General features: G+C 38.4%; 1 pseudogene across 1 annotated transcript in view; it reads right to left on the bottom strand.

The window, feature by feature from the left end:
* Nucleotides 1–2,154: 2,154 nt before the first annotated feature.
* The window catches only part of LOC309809333 (small ribosomal subunit protein uS9-like), a 50,713-nt pseudogene continuing 36,765 nt past the window's right edge, over nucleotides 2,155–16,102 (bottom strand). The window contains exon 2 of the transcript in view: nucleotides 2,155–2,582. The product of the transcript in view is annotated as a small ribosomal subunit protein uS9-like (transcript). The remainder of the gene's footprint in view (nucleotides 2,583–16,102) is intronic.

Genomic DNA, 16,102 nt, shown 5'->3' with positions numbered 1-16,102 from the left:
TGGATTCAATCACAGTTTCTAGCCTGGGTTTGACTCGGTAGCTCAGTATAGACACACTTCAATGCATGGTCTTTTACTGCTCAAAGGCCAGTTTTCAAATAAATAACTGGCTAAATGATTTCCAGATGCTAAAATAAAAACTATACAGATGCAAATATATTACATTTAATTTCAAGGCTGTTTAGGGTTTCTACTGTGCCTAGAGAAGACAGCTATAAAAAATGCACATCACTTTAGCAGAGCATACTTCATCAATTACACCATTAACAATAACAATGTGGGAAATAAAGGGTGAAATTGAGTATAATAAAGCAACGAAGTAAATGAATATAAACAAGAAATGGAAATCACCAAGCAATGAATTAATGTTGAATCATAGCTACCCAGCTTACTGTTCTGGTCTTTCTTGAAAATATGATGGTTCTAACTACTGATCAACAGGATTTTTAATCACTTTTCTCATAAGGAAATTTTGGGATTTGTGCAACCATGCTCCTTTTGCCCTGTTCTCCTTATGACCCATGGTACACTCTGCCAAGATGGCTCTATGAGGGGTAGTTCATGGAATAAGGAGCTCTCCTGTCAATCAGCCCCAAAACATTGGGTTCATTAGCACCACTCAAACTGTATCTCAGCACTCGTATAATGCTAGGTGAGAATGGATTAGTCATCTCCAAGGTTACATGACTGAATGTACAAGTGGGCACAAAAAAGGGGAGAAGTTAGGGTACAGATCTGTCCTCACTGTAGCTGGAAATGACATCCAATCAGAAATTGCCCACTGTATTTAAAAACACGTAAATCAACACTCAGACTAGGTGGCATTGGAGGAAGTTCTCTAGATATACAACATCCCAGAAAGAAATTAAAGGGAGACTTTCACAAAAATAAGATTGATAATTTGTTTATGGAAGCCAAGACCTTAAAAATGACATGATCTCATTATGTGTAAGGTTTTAAACTATGAATTCATGATGTTTCTTGGGAAGGTAGAAAGGAGAACTATGTCATTGAATGGGTCTATACAAAATTTTAAAAATAGGACATTTAAATTAATTCAAAAATTCTTTTAGAGGAGAAAAGTAGATCATAAAGAAGAGAAAAATAATCTAGCTTCATGTGAAGTCATTTGATAAAGCTAAGAATGCTGAGTCAACTGTCTTTTTATAGTAATTCTTGTAAAGTCATGAATAATAATGGAAACCCTTTGGTTCCAACCACATTATTTGGCCAATAGGCTAAAATAATCATGAAGAGAGAAATCCACAAAGTTTAGTGAGGGGAGTGGGAGTGACTACAAATTTGATTCCATCAGAGCTGAAGCACCGAGAATCTCTTAACAGTCGTGTCAGTATGATAATGTGGATGAGGTACCTCTCCACACATACCTAAGATGGGAGGAGCTAGATACAAAGGTGCTGCAGCTGTCCTTTCATCCTTGTGGGTTTTAACTTGAACTTGAAGCTATCTCTCTCATTATATTTCCATCTCATTGCTTCTGTATCTGTATGTTCCCATTCAGCCTGGCTTCAGGTTGACAATTTATGGTCTTGTTTTTTAACTCAGTAACTTCCCTTTAGTCTCCAGGTCTACCCATCTCCTTCAACCCTTCTCATTAAAGCCCAGAGACCAGTGATCTCTGCCTCAGTATCCATTACTGGCTCCTGAGCCTGACTTCAACGCCCCAGTCCTCAGTTTGTCTAAATGGAGGGACTGTCTATATTCCTGCAGAACCAATTTGTGAGACCAAAGCAAGTTGTCCCAGATATAGCATAATCTCTGAAGATTCCACTGGTACATGTCTCTTTGTGTTGTGCCTCATTGCATCTGAGAAAGTAAGATGGGTCATCAACAGCTCTACTGGAGCCACCAGAGAAAATTCAACTGGGGGGCTCTTTCCCATGCCACATCTGCTCAAACTGGCATGTATAATCCAGAAATACTGCTTCAGTATGTGTAGCCAGTGTTTCCTCAGTACATAAAGGATGTAGGTTTCATTAAGTTGGACTAAGTGAACTCCCTTGAATAGACCATCCAAGACATCTACCTTACTGTAGAAACAATGCTAACTCCTTGTACTTTTTTTTTTTAAACTTCAAATCCTACAACCACTGTTTATTATAAAGGTGATCCTTGATCCTCATGATGGGTTCATCAGTAAGATTTCTGGTAGTGAGCACAGGCATCAGGACCTACAAATAGTTTGGATTCACAGTGATGAGGATCAGCTACCAGCAGGACCTAGTCATACAGGGTGAGGATGTCTTTGATCTCCACCTTGGAAGCCTCATCCATGTATTTCTGGTAATAGGCCACCAGGGCTTTGGTGTGGGACTGGCAGATTGTGTAAATCTGGGTCATGTGACCACCAGCCTTCACTGAGACTCAGATGTCCACCCCAGAAAATCACTCCTTGCCCAGAAGCAGAACAGCCTTCAGTAGCTTATATTGCAGTGTGCATGGCTTGATCATCTCCAGGGGTGCCGCTCACCCTGATGAGGCCATTGTTCCAGTTGCAGTGTGCCATGGCTATAGCCATCTTCTTGTTTGCATCTGAAGATCTGCACCAACTGCAGAGGGCCCTTGGATCACAGGGCTGCTGGTGTAGACAAGAGCTCCTCATCTCATAGTTCTGTAACCAGAAAAGTGTTACATGTACACATCTTTTGCTTGCATGCTTTCTATCCTGCACTTGCTCTCCAGCTTTGCCTTATATCTCCCAGACTCCAGGAAAGAATTCAACTGTTGAGGTTGAGGGGAAACGAGGAAGCATGGTGTAAAAATCACTGGGCAACAAGTGAGGAGACCTGGTTTCCAGACCTACAGATGCCACAAACTAGCTGTGTGACCTTGAGAAAGACACCTAGGTCAGGTGACTCACTTACAAAAGCAACAAGTTAGTCTCAGTCAACAAGGCTCTGCTTACAGCTCTAACTTCCAATGGGTTTTATGAGAGAAGATCTAGTATTTTGCTGTATTTAAGAATCTGTGTTTTCCAAATTCTAACTGGATGGATAAAAAGTGACAGGAACTTAGCTGAAGTTCTAGTGAAATAATCTTTGCACCTTTGCCTGTAGTTTTCTCTCCCTAACTTTGTTCCCACCACAGAACTAAAGAAAAATAAAATATCAGTGGTTTATTTTCACATCTATGAAAAAGAAGCTTCCAAGAGACTTTCCATTCATGCGTTCAGATTTATTACACTACGAACCAGTGGGCTCCCGCTGCATTTATTTAAACTTCTGTCACTATAATTGTGAATATAGCCAGAGGTCCCCTGTGGGCTGTGAGATGAAATGCTGAATGGCAACAAAAGTAAACAAAGCAACATCTTACTTTCTATTCTCCTGGCTGCACCATTGTTTTTTTTTTTTTTTTTTCTTTTTGCTGTATGCGGGCCTCTCACTGTTGTGGCCTCTCCCGTTGCGGAGCACAGGCTCCGGATGCGCAGGCCCAGCGGCCATGGCTCACGGGCCCAGCCGCTCTGCGGCATATGGGATCCTCCCAGACCGGGGCACGAACCCGTATCCCCTGCATCGGCAGGCGGACTCTCAACCACTGCGCCACCAGGGAGGCCCTACACCATTGGTTTTTAATGACATAAGAAATACCCAGAAGCTACAGTTGAGTTAAGCATGAGCATAAATAAAGTGACAATGCAGCAAGCTAAAATGCTCATATTCTAAATTCTAAAATCAGATTCCTTTCTCTCCAGGTATCCTTCAAGCTGAAGTTATATTTCTTCCCCCCTTACAAAATTTACTTCACCAGATTTCTTTTCTAAAATGGAAACTGTAGCTCAGGAAGCAAAATGGACCTTGGGTGAAGTTCATCTTATGTCCACTCCCTTCCATCTCTTCTGTGCCCTTTGGCCCTGAAATAGGCTCTTTTCTCATCCTCCCCAGGAACAGAGCATCTTCAGGATGTCTCATGTCCCAAAGTAAGGCCAGTAACTAAGGATTACAACAGTCCTAAATATGGAATAATTTAAATGGTTACTCTCTTTTTGGTATATGTAACTTATCAATAGAGTGATCAGGGAACTGACCAGTTCTAACTATTCTAACTGGCAGTTTATCACAGTTAGAGCCAGGGCTGTCCAAAGTCTAGGGAAGGTGGTAGGAGCTGTAGTGAATAGGCATCTCTAAGTTACAGTGGCAACACACACACAGTGCATCAGGTGAGACATGAGTTAGGGCAGGTCACCTGAGGTTCAGGTAAACAATTGTTATGAAGAACTGGATCAGATTGGCATCAATGAGATTCTGAATGAAGATGCCACCGGCATATGAAGAAAGAGATTAGGATCAGGGAACCAGACTTCTAACCACATCTCCAGCACTGATTAACCTTTTGGCTTCAGAAGAAAAAATTCTTTTTTTCTGAATCTGTTTTCTCATCTGAAAATATATTCATTTGGTTATTTATCCAACAAGAAAGTTCCATTTAATATTGTTTTAAAGAGTGAATAGTTATAATTTACAGGTAAAGGGAAGAACAAGAGAAAAGAAACATGGAAATCTTAAAGCACTCAGCAATTTAAAAACCACAAAATAATATGACCAAACTGCATGAACTTAAGAGCAAGGCAGATGAAGCTGCAACTATTTGTTGACAGAGTTGTGAAGAAGCTTTCATGTCATATTGTAGCATCAGAACCATGTAGACTAGGCAATGGAGACACACTGACTGCTTTTAAGTAGGGAAATGGCATGACCAGGGACATGGTTTGCTTTATTGCTTGGAGCATGAATAATGCTATGTCTCTTTTTAATATTGAAGTTTATTTACTTAAGCCTCCATTTCTCAGATAAGCAGGGACTCCAACCTTTTTCTCTAGACCTCCACCCTACTTCCATCAATAGTTTAAGACTAGTCTAAGAATTATATAACTAATTCCAAAGAGAATAATCATGATCCTAAACAATGGACTACAGGCCAAGGGGGGAAAAATGAGAAGATCTCTTTTCTGCTGCCTTCTGCTTCTGTCACTGATGTTGTTGAAAAGTGGCTTTCTCATTTAGAGAAGTGGCTTCTTTATTGTTTTTTAAATAAATTTATTTATTTATTTATTTATTTATTTATTTATGGCTGTGTTGGGTCTTCGTTGCTGTTTGCAGGCTCTCTACTCTTCGTTGCAGTGTGCGGGCTTCTCATTGTGGTGGCTTCTCTTCTTGAAGAGCACTGGCTCAAGGGGCATGGGCTCAGTAGTTGTGGCTTGCAGGCTCTAGAGTGCAAGCTCAGTAGTTGTGGCACACTAACCTAGTTACTCCGCAGCATGTGGGATCTTCCTGGACCAGGGCTCGAACCTGTATCCCCTGCACTGGCACACAGATTCTTAACCACTGCACCACCAGGGAAGTCCCATAAGTGGCTTCTTTATATCTGATGTTTTCCCTGCTCACTGCTGCAAGGATCACATTGCTTGATCTAAAATGTTGTTTTTTTTTAAGTGGAGAGAAAGTGGAGGTTTCTGCCCAAGTTATGGTGACCTCATGTAGACAGGGAGCTCTACAGCACCGTTACCCTGATCTTTGAAATCCAATTATTTTTATTTGTTTACACAGTCACTTCCCCAGATCTCCCAGGAAAGTTGTATCAGAACAAGTTCTGGTATCTACACTAGACCCACAAATTACCTTTGACCTTCCTATTTTGTCTTCTGAGTCTCAAAGTCCCTTCTCATATTCATTCCAAGTCCATACCTATTTTCTATTACAGAAAGAGAGACATTTCTTTGTGGAGAAAAATCATGCTGTGCTACCACTGTATTTTAGATAACAGCCTGGCACAATTTCTCAAAGTGAAAGCAATCTGCACAAAAATTACATGGGGCTGACTAATCAAAGAAATATAGATTGCTTAGATTACTGGGTCACTTCTAGACTCAATAAATGGGACTAAAAATGAGCTAGAAATCTGCATTTTCCAACACATTCTTCCAATGGTTTTTATGCACAGTAAAGTATGAGAACCACTCGCAGAGCTGTTGAGGATAAATAGACCAGAAGGACACCAGAAGTGGGAGACCAATTAAGAAGTTATTGTAATCATATAGACAAGCGATTACGAGGGCTTACGATTACTGTGATAGGGCTTGTGGTAAAGGTGGAGAGGGAGGCATGCATGAGAATCATTTCAGATGTAGATTTCAGAGATGCATTTCATCCATTGGTAGCATTCAGATTGGAATCAAGTTGATCCAGCTTATAAGTGTGTATGAGGTCACCACTCTTATGAATGGTTCTCCCTGCAAATTCCCTCAGCTACTTTGCTTGCTGACTGGGCACAATGCACCTGTGTCCAACTGATTCAGCATTTCTACAGAATGGGGCCTTGGGGGCAGTTTTAGTTACACGTTTGCTCATGCTTCAGCTACTTTATTTTACACTCATAAGCACTAACACAAGCAGCTGGGATATAAAAGGAAGGCATCAAGGTGGATGGATGTTAGACAGACCCTATGCTGGGATAGGGAACAGGAGCAAGCCAACAACTGTCCACTTGAGATGTGAACACACATTTTGCAATTCATTCTGTTACCACATGACCCTGCCAGGTCCTGAGGGCAGCTTCCTGAAAACTTAGAAATCCTAAGTGTATTGTCATGAGTCCTCTTGTGCTTTTGAATCTTCAGTCTAAAACCACCAGAGTATATACAAGGGATCAGCAGGGATAAAGACATGAAAGAACAGAAAAGCAAATGTCACACATTAAAGCAGTAATTCCCACACTCTGTTTTAAGGGACACTACCTTTCAGGGGTTCAGAAGGTTTGTCTCAACAGCAAACACAATAAAGTAAATTGGTCAAATACAGGCTTGAACAATGTTAACCAACTCTCTACCTCACAACTACCTAGAGCCACTAACACAATAATGTGCACAGAAGCTGTAGGGTAACACTTAAGAATACACACCCTGGAGCAGGAATGCTGAGGTTCAGATCCTAATTGGGCCACTTACGAGGCTATCAGTCCTCTTTGTGCTTCAGTTTCCCTGTCTGTAAATGACAAGGAATAATCATACCTGCCTCACAGAATTGTGAGGAAAATTAAGTGAGATAATGAATGAAAGGGCTAGGGCAATGCTTGGCACATGGTAAGCACTCCATAAAACAAGCTTAAAAAACAAACAAGAGGGCAAATAGCACTTTGTGAACTGAGTTGACCTAGAATGATTTAGGGAGTGATACAGGATGATTATATTTTTGGCTACCATTTGAACTCCATAGATATGACCATATTTCTTGGAGTCTTGGAAGTTGATCAGGGAGAGAAAAACATAAAAATACTCTTCATTAATATATATTTTTCTTCTGGAGAACTTATTTTTCTGATTTCTAAGTCATAGACTGTGGTTTGAACAAGATTGGGATGTCTATATGTAAACATAACTGTCTGTAGTTTTTTTCTCTACTGAGATCATAAGAAAAAGAATAAAGTCTATTCTGTATTTCTAACACTGGGTATTAGTGCCTCGACTATTGGAAAATTAAATAAATGCTTACTGAATAAATTTTCTTATAGATATCTCCTTAAGCAATTTGGGTAATGAGAGAAAAATTTGCTGTTCAGTTTTTTTGCGTAAAAATAAAACTGAAACTCCTAGGTGAATGGCTCACAAACCATGACCTATGGAGCACTGGCAATCCAAAGTGAATTCCTTGCTTGGGTGATAACTTGAGAGGTCTCAGAGTAAACCAGATTGTCAAATAATGTTGCCTACAGGAACCTGACATAAAAATGTGTGATTTCTATTAAATATCAGCCTTCTGTCTCTATTGGAAAACCCATTGCAGGAAAATATATTGTGACAAAACAACCTTTTAATCAGTGTGTGAACACTCAATTATTAGAAATCTCTGGATGTCTGTAGCATAGGCTAATTTATGTGAAGCAGTAGTTTTCAACTCTGTCCACATTGTAGAATCACAAGGATGAGGAGATGCGGGAAAGGCTTTAAAAAGTAATCATACTCCAATAAAAATGTTAAAAGAAAAAGTAATCATAGGGTCCCAAACTCAGAGATTCTAATTTCATTTGTTATAATTATATTAAATAACTTGTTTGTGTCATGTTTCACAGAATATTCAAAGGTAAGTAGCCATTTTCTCTAAAGGGAAGACTGACAGAGACTATCCAGGAGAATTTTAATCGAAAAGTTGGTAAGAAGAACATGAGAATACTTATGAACACCCAGTGGGTGGACTGCAAGTAGCACTTCTAGAAGTGGGGACAAGAATGAAAACTAGGAGGTAGAGGCATAGAAAACACATTCTTCCTATGTCTCTTTTTTGCCAAAGGCAGTTAAGGGTGTTCCTGGCAATGAGCCCAGATAGAAGAGCAATGATGATGACAATGATAATGATGATGATGAATATAATGAAGAGAGTTAACAATTATCAAGTTCCCGCTATATAGTGGGAACTGGAGTTTTTCTTATTCAATTCTTACAAAATTTCTAAGAAACAGATATCAAATGAGTATATCCAGTTTCCAGTACATACTAGTCACTATAATTTTTCTCCTCTCCCTTCTAGAAACAATTTGGGATACTTTGATCTTTAATAACTGTTGAAACCAGGAGTCAACCAGATGAAAAATTAATGGACTTTCTTGGGAAATTAAAAGCTGGTTCAATTATAAAAATTATTTTTCTAACTACATTTCCTTGATGCTCCAGAAGACATGACTGAAAGACAGATACACACACACACACACACACACACACACACACACCTCTCTTGTGAACTATTGATATTGTTATTTATGAAAGCCCCCAGGAAGAAGTCAAAGAATTCTTTTTCTAGTTGCCTGGATTCCAGGTGCTCTCAAAATTAGAAAGATGTTCATTTACACCAAGCATGCGAGGCACTGACCCAATATCATGTGGAACCTGGTGGTCAACCAGAACACCTGAAATGAGGTTTGAATCCAGATGGCCAGAATGATTCACTTTAGGGAAAAGCATTCTGGCTTATGTCTAATTGTTAATGTCTTTATATAGCTATCATAGTAGTTAAAAGTTCTCAATTATTTTCTGAAAACTTTGTGTGAAGGGAGCAATGCCTGAAAGTTTGTTCATTTTGCCTCTGAATCACACAGACCTTCCAGACAATCCATTTAGGAGGTCTTTCTTAATTTTCTCACTTATCACTTTTGAATAATATAAAATAAATCTGTGCTCAGCTTTTGCCAAGACAATGAACTGAGGGCTACCAGTGTTCCCTGGGAATCATTACTTTGTTTTGGTTTGCTTGGGTTCAGACCCCTTGAGATGGCCCTTGAGTTTCAGGTTCATTTAAACTGCTGAGTTGGGCCTGGTTTCCATCTGCAACCATAAAATTTATTTGAATTTCTCCAAACTCAGCCCAGGTTTGCTGAAATCTCATCTAAGCATTGGCTAGGGTTCATTGAGAGGTTTGCAGATCTACTTGATTATTTAGCTGTTCAGAACCCCAATTTTCAAATTGCCAGGTGAGAACTTTACCTGGCTGGAAACACTGTTATCTGGAGTCACTTACTTGCTATTCAAGCCCAAGCGTAAAAGCTGCCTTTTTTTAAGTGTTAAGATACCTGAAAGGCAAATACATGTCTCCAAATCTCAGAATGCTTCTTGAATTTTTCCCCAAATGAATAGTAAAAGCATATATTTATTAAACCCTTCTTGTATAGAACATGTGCCTTTATTCCCTGCTAAGGTCTCCTTTTTCATTAGAAATTACTGAGATATGCTTTCCAACTGACTCATGTGAATTACAATTTAGCAAATGTGAATGAAGTGGAAAATGTTCTGATTTCAAAATCATTTAGAGACTAAAGAGTGGGTGGAGACAGTGGTACATGTGGAAGTATATGTGTGCCAGTATGGGTGGACAGATGCAGCTTTATGATTAAAGGCAGAAGAATGGACAATGGAATGCATTTTTGAGTTATGGAGGGACATGCAGGGCAGTTTCTAGTGAAGTGTCATGTCATAGATGAAAAAAATTTAGTTCCAAAATTTCAAAAGATTTAATACAATTTAAAATTTTGTCTTTTCAAATAAATTTTAGGAACAGTGGCTGATTTTATTTTTTCTCCCCCTCCTTCCTCCAACAAGCCTTGCTAAATCTAACTTAAACTCAGGTACTTCAGAATGATTTACATCCAAGACATTGTCATCATTATTTTAAAACCTGTGCTTCACTTGTAATAACTTTTGGAATACTACTAATCAGCTACTGTTTCTCCATATCCAGAGCGATACATATGGCTAAAATGAAAACTATAATTAAGATTTAAAATTAGTTGGAGGAGCTTCCCTGGTGGTGCAGTGGTTGAGAGTCCGCCTGCTGATGCACGGGACACGGGTTCATGCCCCGGTCTGGGAAGATCCCACATGCCACGGAGCGGCTGGGCCCGTGAGCCATGGCCGCTGAGCCTGCACATCCGGAGCCTGTGCTCCGCAACGGGAGAGGCCACAACAGTGAGAGGCCCGTGTACTGCAAAAAAAAAAAAAAAAAAAAAAAAAAAAAAAATTAGCTTGAAATGATTATAGCTAACATTTTAAAAGATTGTTTTGATGGATCTCTAGTAAAATTCAGGTTTGATGGTGGCAATATCTAATTTTACTTTGTCACTGAAAATTCCAATTAGGTATCATTGCTATAAATTTCACAGTCCAATAATAATTATATGAAAACAATTAGAAGATAAGGTAATGAGTTACATGGATAATAGATTATTTTATTTAATTATTTTCTGGTACAGAGAAACCATTTCTCTAAATGTGCTTATAACACAAAACTGGCAAATATACACATTGTTACAATTTTATACAGTCCATCCTGGTGAATATTCCAAATACAGTTAGAGACACCTTTTAGAAGTTTCATAATTCTGCTAATTTTTATCTTCTCTATGAAACTTTAAAATGTTTGCTACTTACAAAGTGCATATTAGTCCCAATGATTCACACATAAAAATTCACTATTAAATCAGGGCATACTCTATGAAGCCTGTCTTCGATGGTAGTTCTGATTCTAGAGAAAAGGTATTTTTTGTGGCATAATTATTATCATTTATTTGGCCTCACTATCCACAGTTGGTGGAAGCATCCATGGCTAGATTCCATGCCTTTGCCATAGACCAGAATAATCCACTGATTTCCTTGGGCACTTTGGAAATTAATGGCGTTGTCTAACATTTTCATTCTTGATCTGGCTTGTAATCATTGCCCTCCTGGTTTGTGTGATGCCTTCCAAATGAATGCAGACCTCAGGTCATTTAACCCTTTCCCAGCTTAGCCACCTCTGGATGCTTGTCACCCACAGTCTACCACCCAAGACAGGGACCTACAGTGCTCCATTTTTAAAGCTAGTTTAAATGTGAAGTCACTTGCACCAAAAGAGATTAGGAAGGAGATGTCTGAGACTAAAAATGTCAAAGGTGTTTTCTTTGTCTCAAAACGTGTATAACTGCTAAAGGACCTAGCTGGAAAGTATTTAAGCAAAGAGGAAAACAATCCACAATATTTGTGTCTGGTCCTTTAATCTTGTCTTTATCATTCCAGGAAAAAATAAGTAAATAAGAATTATATTTTAAGAAATCTGTGTGTAAAATTCAGGGTTACTGAATATGCTTATCTCACAAAGATACTTCTAGAAGTTCTAAACACAAAAGTAGATGTTTCCTCTGAAACAAAAGTTTAAATTTACAAGTTTTTTAAGGTTATAAAAATTTATTTGCATATTAAAAAGCCTCTAGTTTGGCTGACCATTTAAGGAGTTGTATACATTCTGTATTCATCAAACATTTATTCACTCCATCCATGATTTAGTCAATGTTATGGGTTGAATTATGTGTGTTCCACCCCACTCAAAATTCATGTGTTGAATGTCTTAACCTCCATTTCCTCAGAATGTGACTGTATTTGGAGACAGGCTTTTTACAGAAGTAACTAAGTTAATATGAGGTTGTTAGGGTGGACCCTCTTCTAATCTGAGTGGTGTCCTTATAATAAGAAGAGGAAATATGGACGCAGACATTCATAGTAGGACGATGGTATGAAGAGACACAGGAAGAAGATGACTGTCTATAAGCCAAGGAGAGAGGTCTGGAACATGTCTTCCCTCACAGCCCGCAAAAGGAACCAAACCTCCTGCCACCATGGTCTCAGACTTCTGGCCTCCAGAACTGTGAGAAAATCAATTTCTGTTATTTAAGCCACTCAGTCCATAGTAGTTTGTATAGCAACCCTAGCAAATTAATACAATCAATGAAACTGCATTGGGCAATCAACCATATGGAAGGTGTACTAGGTCAAGGTGTAAAAAGAATGCCAAGAAGATTTTAAGAGCTAGGGATACCAAACACTGATACACAAAAATGAGATAGTGAAGGGGAAAGTGATGTGGTGGGGAATGGAAGGGAAGCACCATTTGTGGAATAGCTGTAGATGGCAGCCCTCTGCAAATTGTTTGACATGGGTAACCCAATATAGAACATACCAATGACCCAAGGAGGCTAAATGGTCCTAATGATAGTGGTGAATACAGAAGGTCTCTTGGCCAACCCCACACAGAAATACAGGAATTCTTTTTAAATCTCTCTCTCTCTCATTTCCTTAAGGAGGAAAGAAGATCCAAGGTGAGGAGAGAGCAACTGACTCGAATTTGCCTTTTCAGTCCTCGTGATTTCTGTACAGGAGCATCTTCCAAGTTGATGGAAGGACTGGGTGGCCTTGAAGATTCTCTGATTTTTTATGATGTACAGGGTGTGTCCAGAGATGATTTATTTTTTAATAATTAAGTAATAATGTTTTCCTTTAGCCACAGAGTATTTCCTCCTTTTACTGCTGTATTTGCCCCCAAAGGCCATTTCAACAAAGAAGGGAGGTGACATCTTTCATCACCTGCATGGACTAAGTGTTCTCCTGACAAATCCACTTATAGTATGGATGCAGTCTGGCCTCTTCTCTAGTACCTTCAGCAGTCTTAAGTTGTCTTATTTAATTCTCCCCACGGCCTTCTAAAAATTGTTCAGTCTCTTTTATAGGCAAGATTAAGATCATATTTTAAGTAAATAGTAGAATCTGGATTTGAACTCAGAATTCTGTGAATTCCCAACACCTATCACCTGTCCACTCCCTGCAGCGATGGAAAGTGGGTAGAATTCTGGCCATTTAAATGAGCAGAAGGCTATTGGTCCCACAACAATATTTTAATCAAATAGGATTCAACTTCACTATGCATTAGAATCACCTGAAGAACTTTTAAAAGCACAGATGACCAGGACCACATCCCCAAAGATTTGGTTTCAGCTGGTTTGAGGTGAGCCAAGCATCAACACTTTTATAGGTTCCTAGAAAATTCTAATAAACATTCAGTGTTGAGAATTTCTACCATAAAGAAGCTCTACACTATTGGGGGAAGATAGGAATAGGATATTTCCTTAAAATTTCAAAGCAAATGAAATCTCTTAAATAGAACTTTTAGAATTAGCTGAAGAGTTTCGACTGATTTCATAGAAATATACAAGGAAGGGACTTCCCTGGTGGCACAGTGGTTAAGAATCTGCCTGCCAATGCAGGTGACACGGGTTCAAGCCCCCCAGGAAGATCCCACATGCCACGGAGCAACTAAGCCTGTGCACCACCACTACTGAAGCCCACTCACCTAAACCCGTGCTCCACAACAAGAGAAGCCACTGCAGTGAGAGACCTGTGCACCTCAACGAAGAGTAGGAGCTGCTCGCCACAACTAGAGAAAGCCTGTGCACAGCAACGAAGACCCAACGCAACCAAAAATAAATTTAAAAAAAAGAGAAATATACAAGGAAGTAAAAGACAGAAATCAACACACAACTGGACATTTTTTTCTCAGAATATTCAATTTGTAGACATTACTAATCATTGTTATTAATTTAAAAAAATATTTATATCTTTGTCCAACCCCAGAAAAAATACTTAGAAAATCAAAACCCAGATATGTGTGATCCGTAGCTAAAATATATGTCTTTGTTCCTATAAATTTTACTTCTTCAGAAATGATTAAAAACCTCTTGCTGAGAATTTTTTACAGCCTATCTTAAGGTCCTTCATCAAGCTACAGTCCATCCTACTGCCCAGTTCTTTCTCATTGTTCCAGATCCAGACTATTCATCTAACGCTTCGCTGAGAACTAAATGTTTTCTTTCTTCCTTAGGCTTCAAAATTGAAGTCATGGTTTCACTATTTGAAAAATGCCAAATTCAAGCTGAACATGGATTTTAGTTCCACTGCCATGTTTAAACATTTTTTGATAGAAAAAGCTTTATTGCCGCTGATTCAAAGCCACAAACATGCTTTGAATCCAATTCAATATACTTCTTATTTGTTTCTGATTTTCTTTTTTTTTCCCTTTTAATTATTATTAGAAGGTATAAATTTCCAGAAAAGCTTGGTCCTGACAAGGCTCCATTATTTGCACATGACAAGGTTTATCAAAAACAGTTGGATTTTTCTAAGAAGTCTTTTATGTTTCCTCCATAAAATATAAATAAATGAAAAGGATTAGACTGAGGAAACAGAATAATTCATCACCAATGTGAAACAGTCAACCGGTTGCAGATGGATAAACTGAAGAACTTGGGACACTGCTCCAGGCAAGAAAACCCTCTTCCCTGTGCCAATAAGACATCTTTAACTTCAATAAAGTAACAGGGGCTGTCTTGTGGTTTGTGATGTCATTTTAATTTATTAACCTTCTTTTGTTTTTTAGCATTTAGTATATACGTCTAAAGCTGGATTTGACTCTTTAAATCTATCATCTTCTAACGTTGGCTCAAAGCTATAGTAGTTTCCTCTCTCTCCCCTGCCCCCTTTTTCCCTCCTCTCCTTCCCACCCCCAAAAAACAGAAAAAATAAAACAATACGAAAACATACAAAACACTGGCCACTGCAAAGGCAGTGGCTCTGAGCTGCCTAAAACACCATGTTTGGCAGATTTTGCATTTCAAAACCAATAATTACTAATTTAAGAAAACATTCACTTTTATGTGCAGAAATGTTATTTCTCCCTACCCAGACAAAATCACATATTTTAGCTAGTTTAACCTAAAATATAATACAATTACTTTGGTTTATAGATCTGTCTGTAATATTGTCTGCACTGCTCACCATGCAGCCTCATTCTCGGTGAAATAGAGATTCATGCCACAATTTCCCCTTAAAATCTGTCTGAACTTTTGGAAATAAGAGACTTTTCAAGTCCCATATTCTTTCCCTGCACTTCCATTCGTATCTAATAATAATAGAGTGCTTTATAGTATATAAATCATATTTCTGTTTAAAAATGACCTTCTCCATGACCTTTTTGTCTCTGCCTGTCAGCACGTATTCTTCTAGTAATAATAAGCTCTAACCAGGAACGAGGACTCAAAATTAGACTGATGCCAGGAACCACCCTTATGAAGGCTGGGATATGGCTTATTTTGAAGTTAAATAACTTACCAATTTTCCCCCAAAGTAGACGTGAACAGGATGAGTCATTTTAAAAACAGAAAATTTTACTGATAGTTTTGAAAAGGAGAAAAAAAAGCCAATAGTTTTCAGTTTGAGAGAGCCCTCTGAAAATGACGAAGTACATTTCCGTCATTTTTTGTTACAACCAAATTGGGAATCTATTATTTCCTTTTAATTCTAGCACGGTTCTTAGAAGCCATAAGACATTAGAACCTTAGTTGGCTATCTTTTCACCTGGAATTCTTTTGATCCTAGAATTCTTCAAAATTTAAAATACTATACTATAATGATTCATTTTAGTAGGACACAATATATACTGAACTGGCACTTTTTCAAGGTGTATTAACATTCAATTACCAAGCTTAATACAAACACCTTAGGCACACAAGTTTCTAATTTTAATATCTTCCCAATAAAAAGGTTCTCCTTATGGCTATCACAACTATATTATTTATTTAGAGAAAAAGGATACAAGGCTGAGCTCTTAGAAGCTAGAACCGCAGAAACATTTGAAACTGACTATCTAATAACAGATTAAGAGACCTTTTTTTCCCTTTCAAGTAAATGATTTCTTTTTAAATCACTGATGTAAATTTTACACAAACTTTATTTTGGAGT

Source organism: Mesoplodon mirus, assembly GCF_964341445.2.
Source record: "Mesoplodon mirus genome assembly, chromosome: 8".
Classification (NCBI taxonomy): Eukaryota; Metazoa; Chordata; class Mammalia; order Artiodactyla; family Ziphiidae; genus Mesoplodon; species Mesoplodon mirus.
Note: the sequence above shows the minus strand (reverse complement) of the source record. Positions and strands in the feature narration are given on the sequence as shown.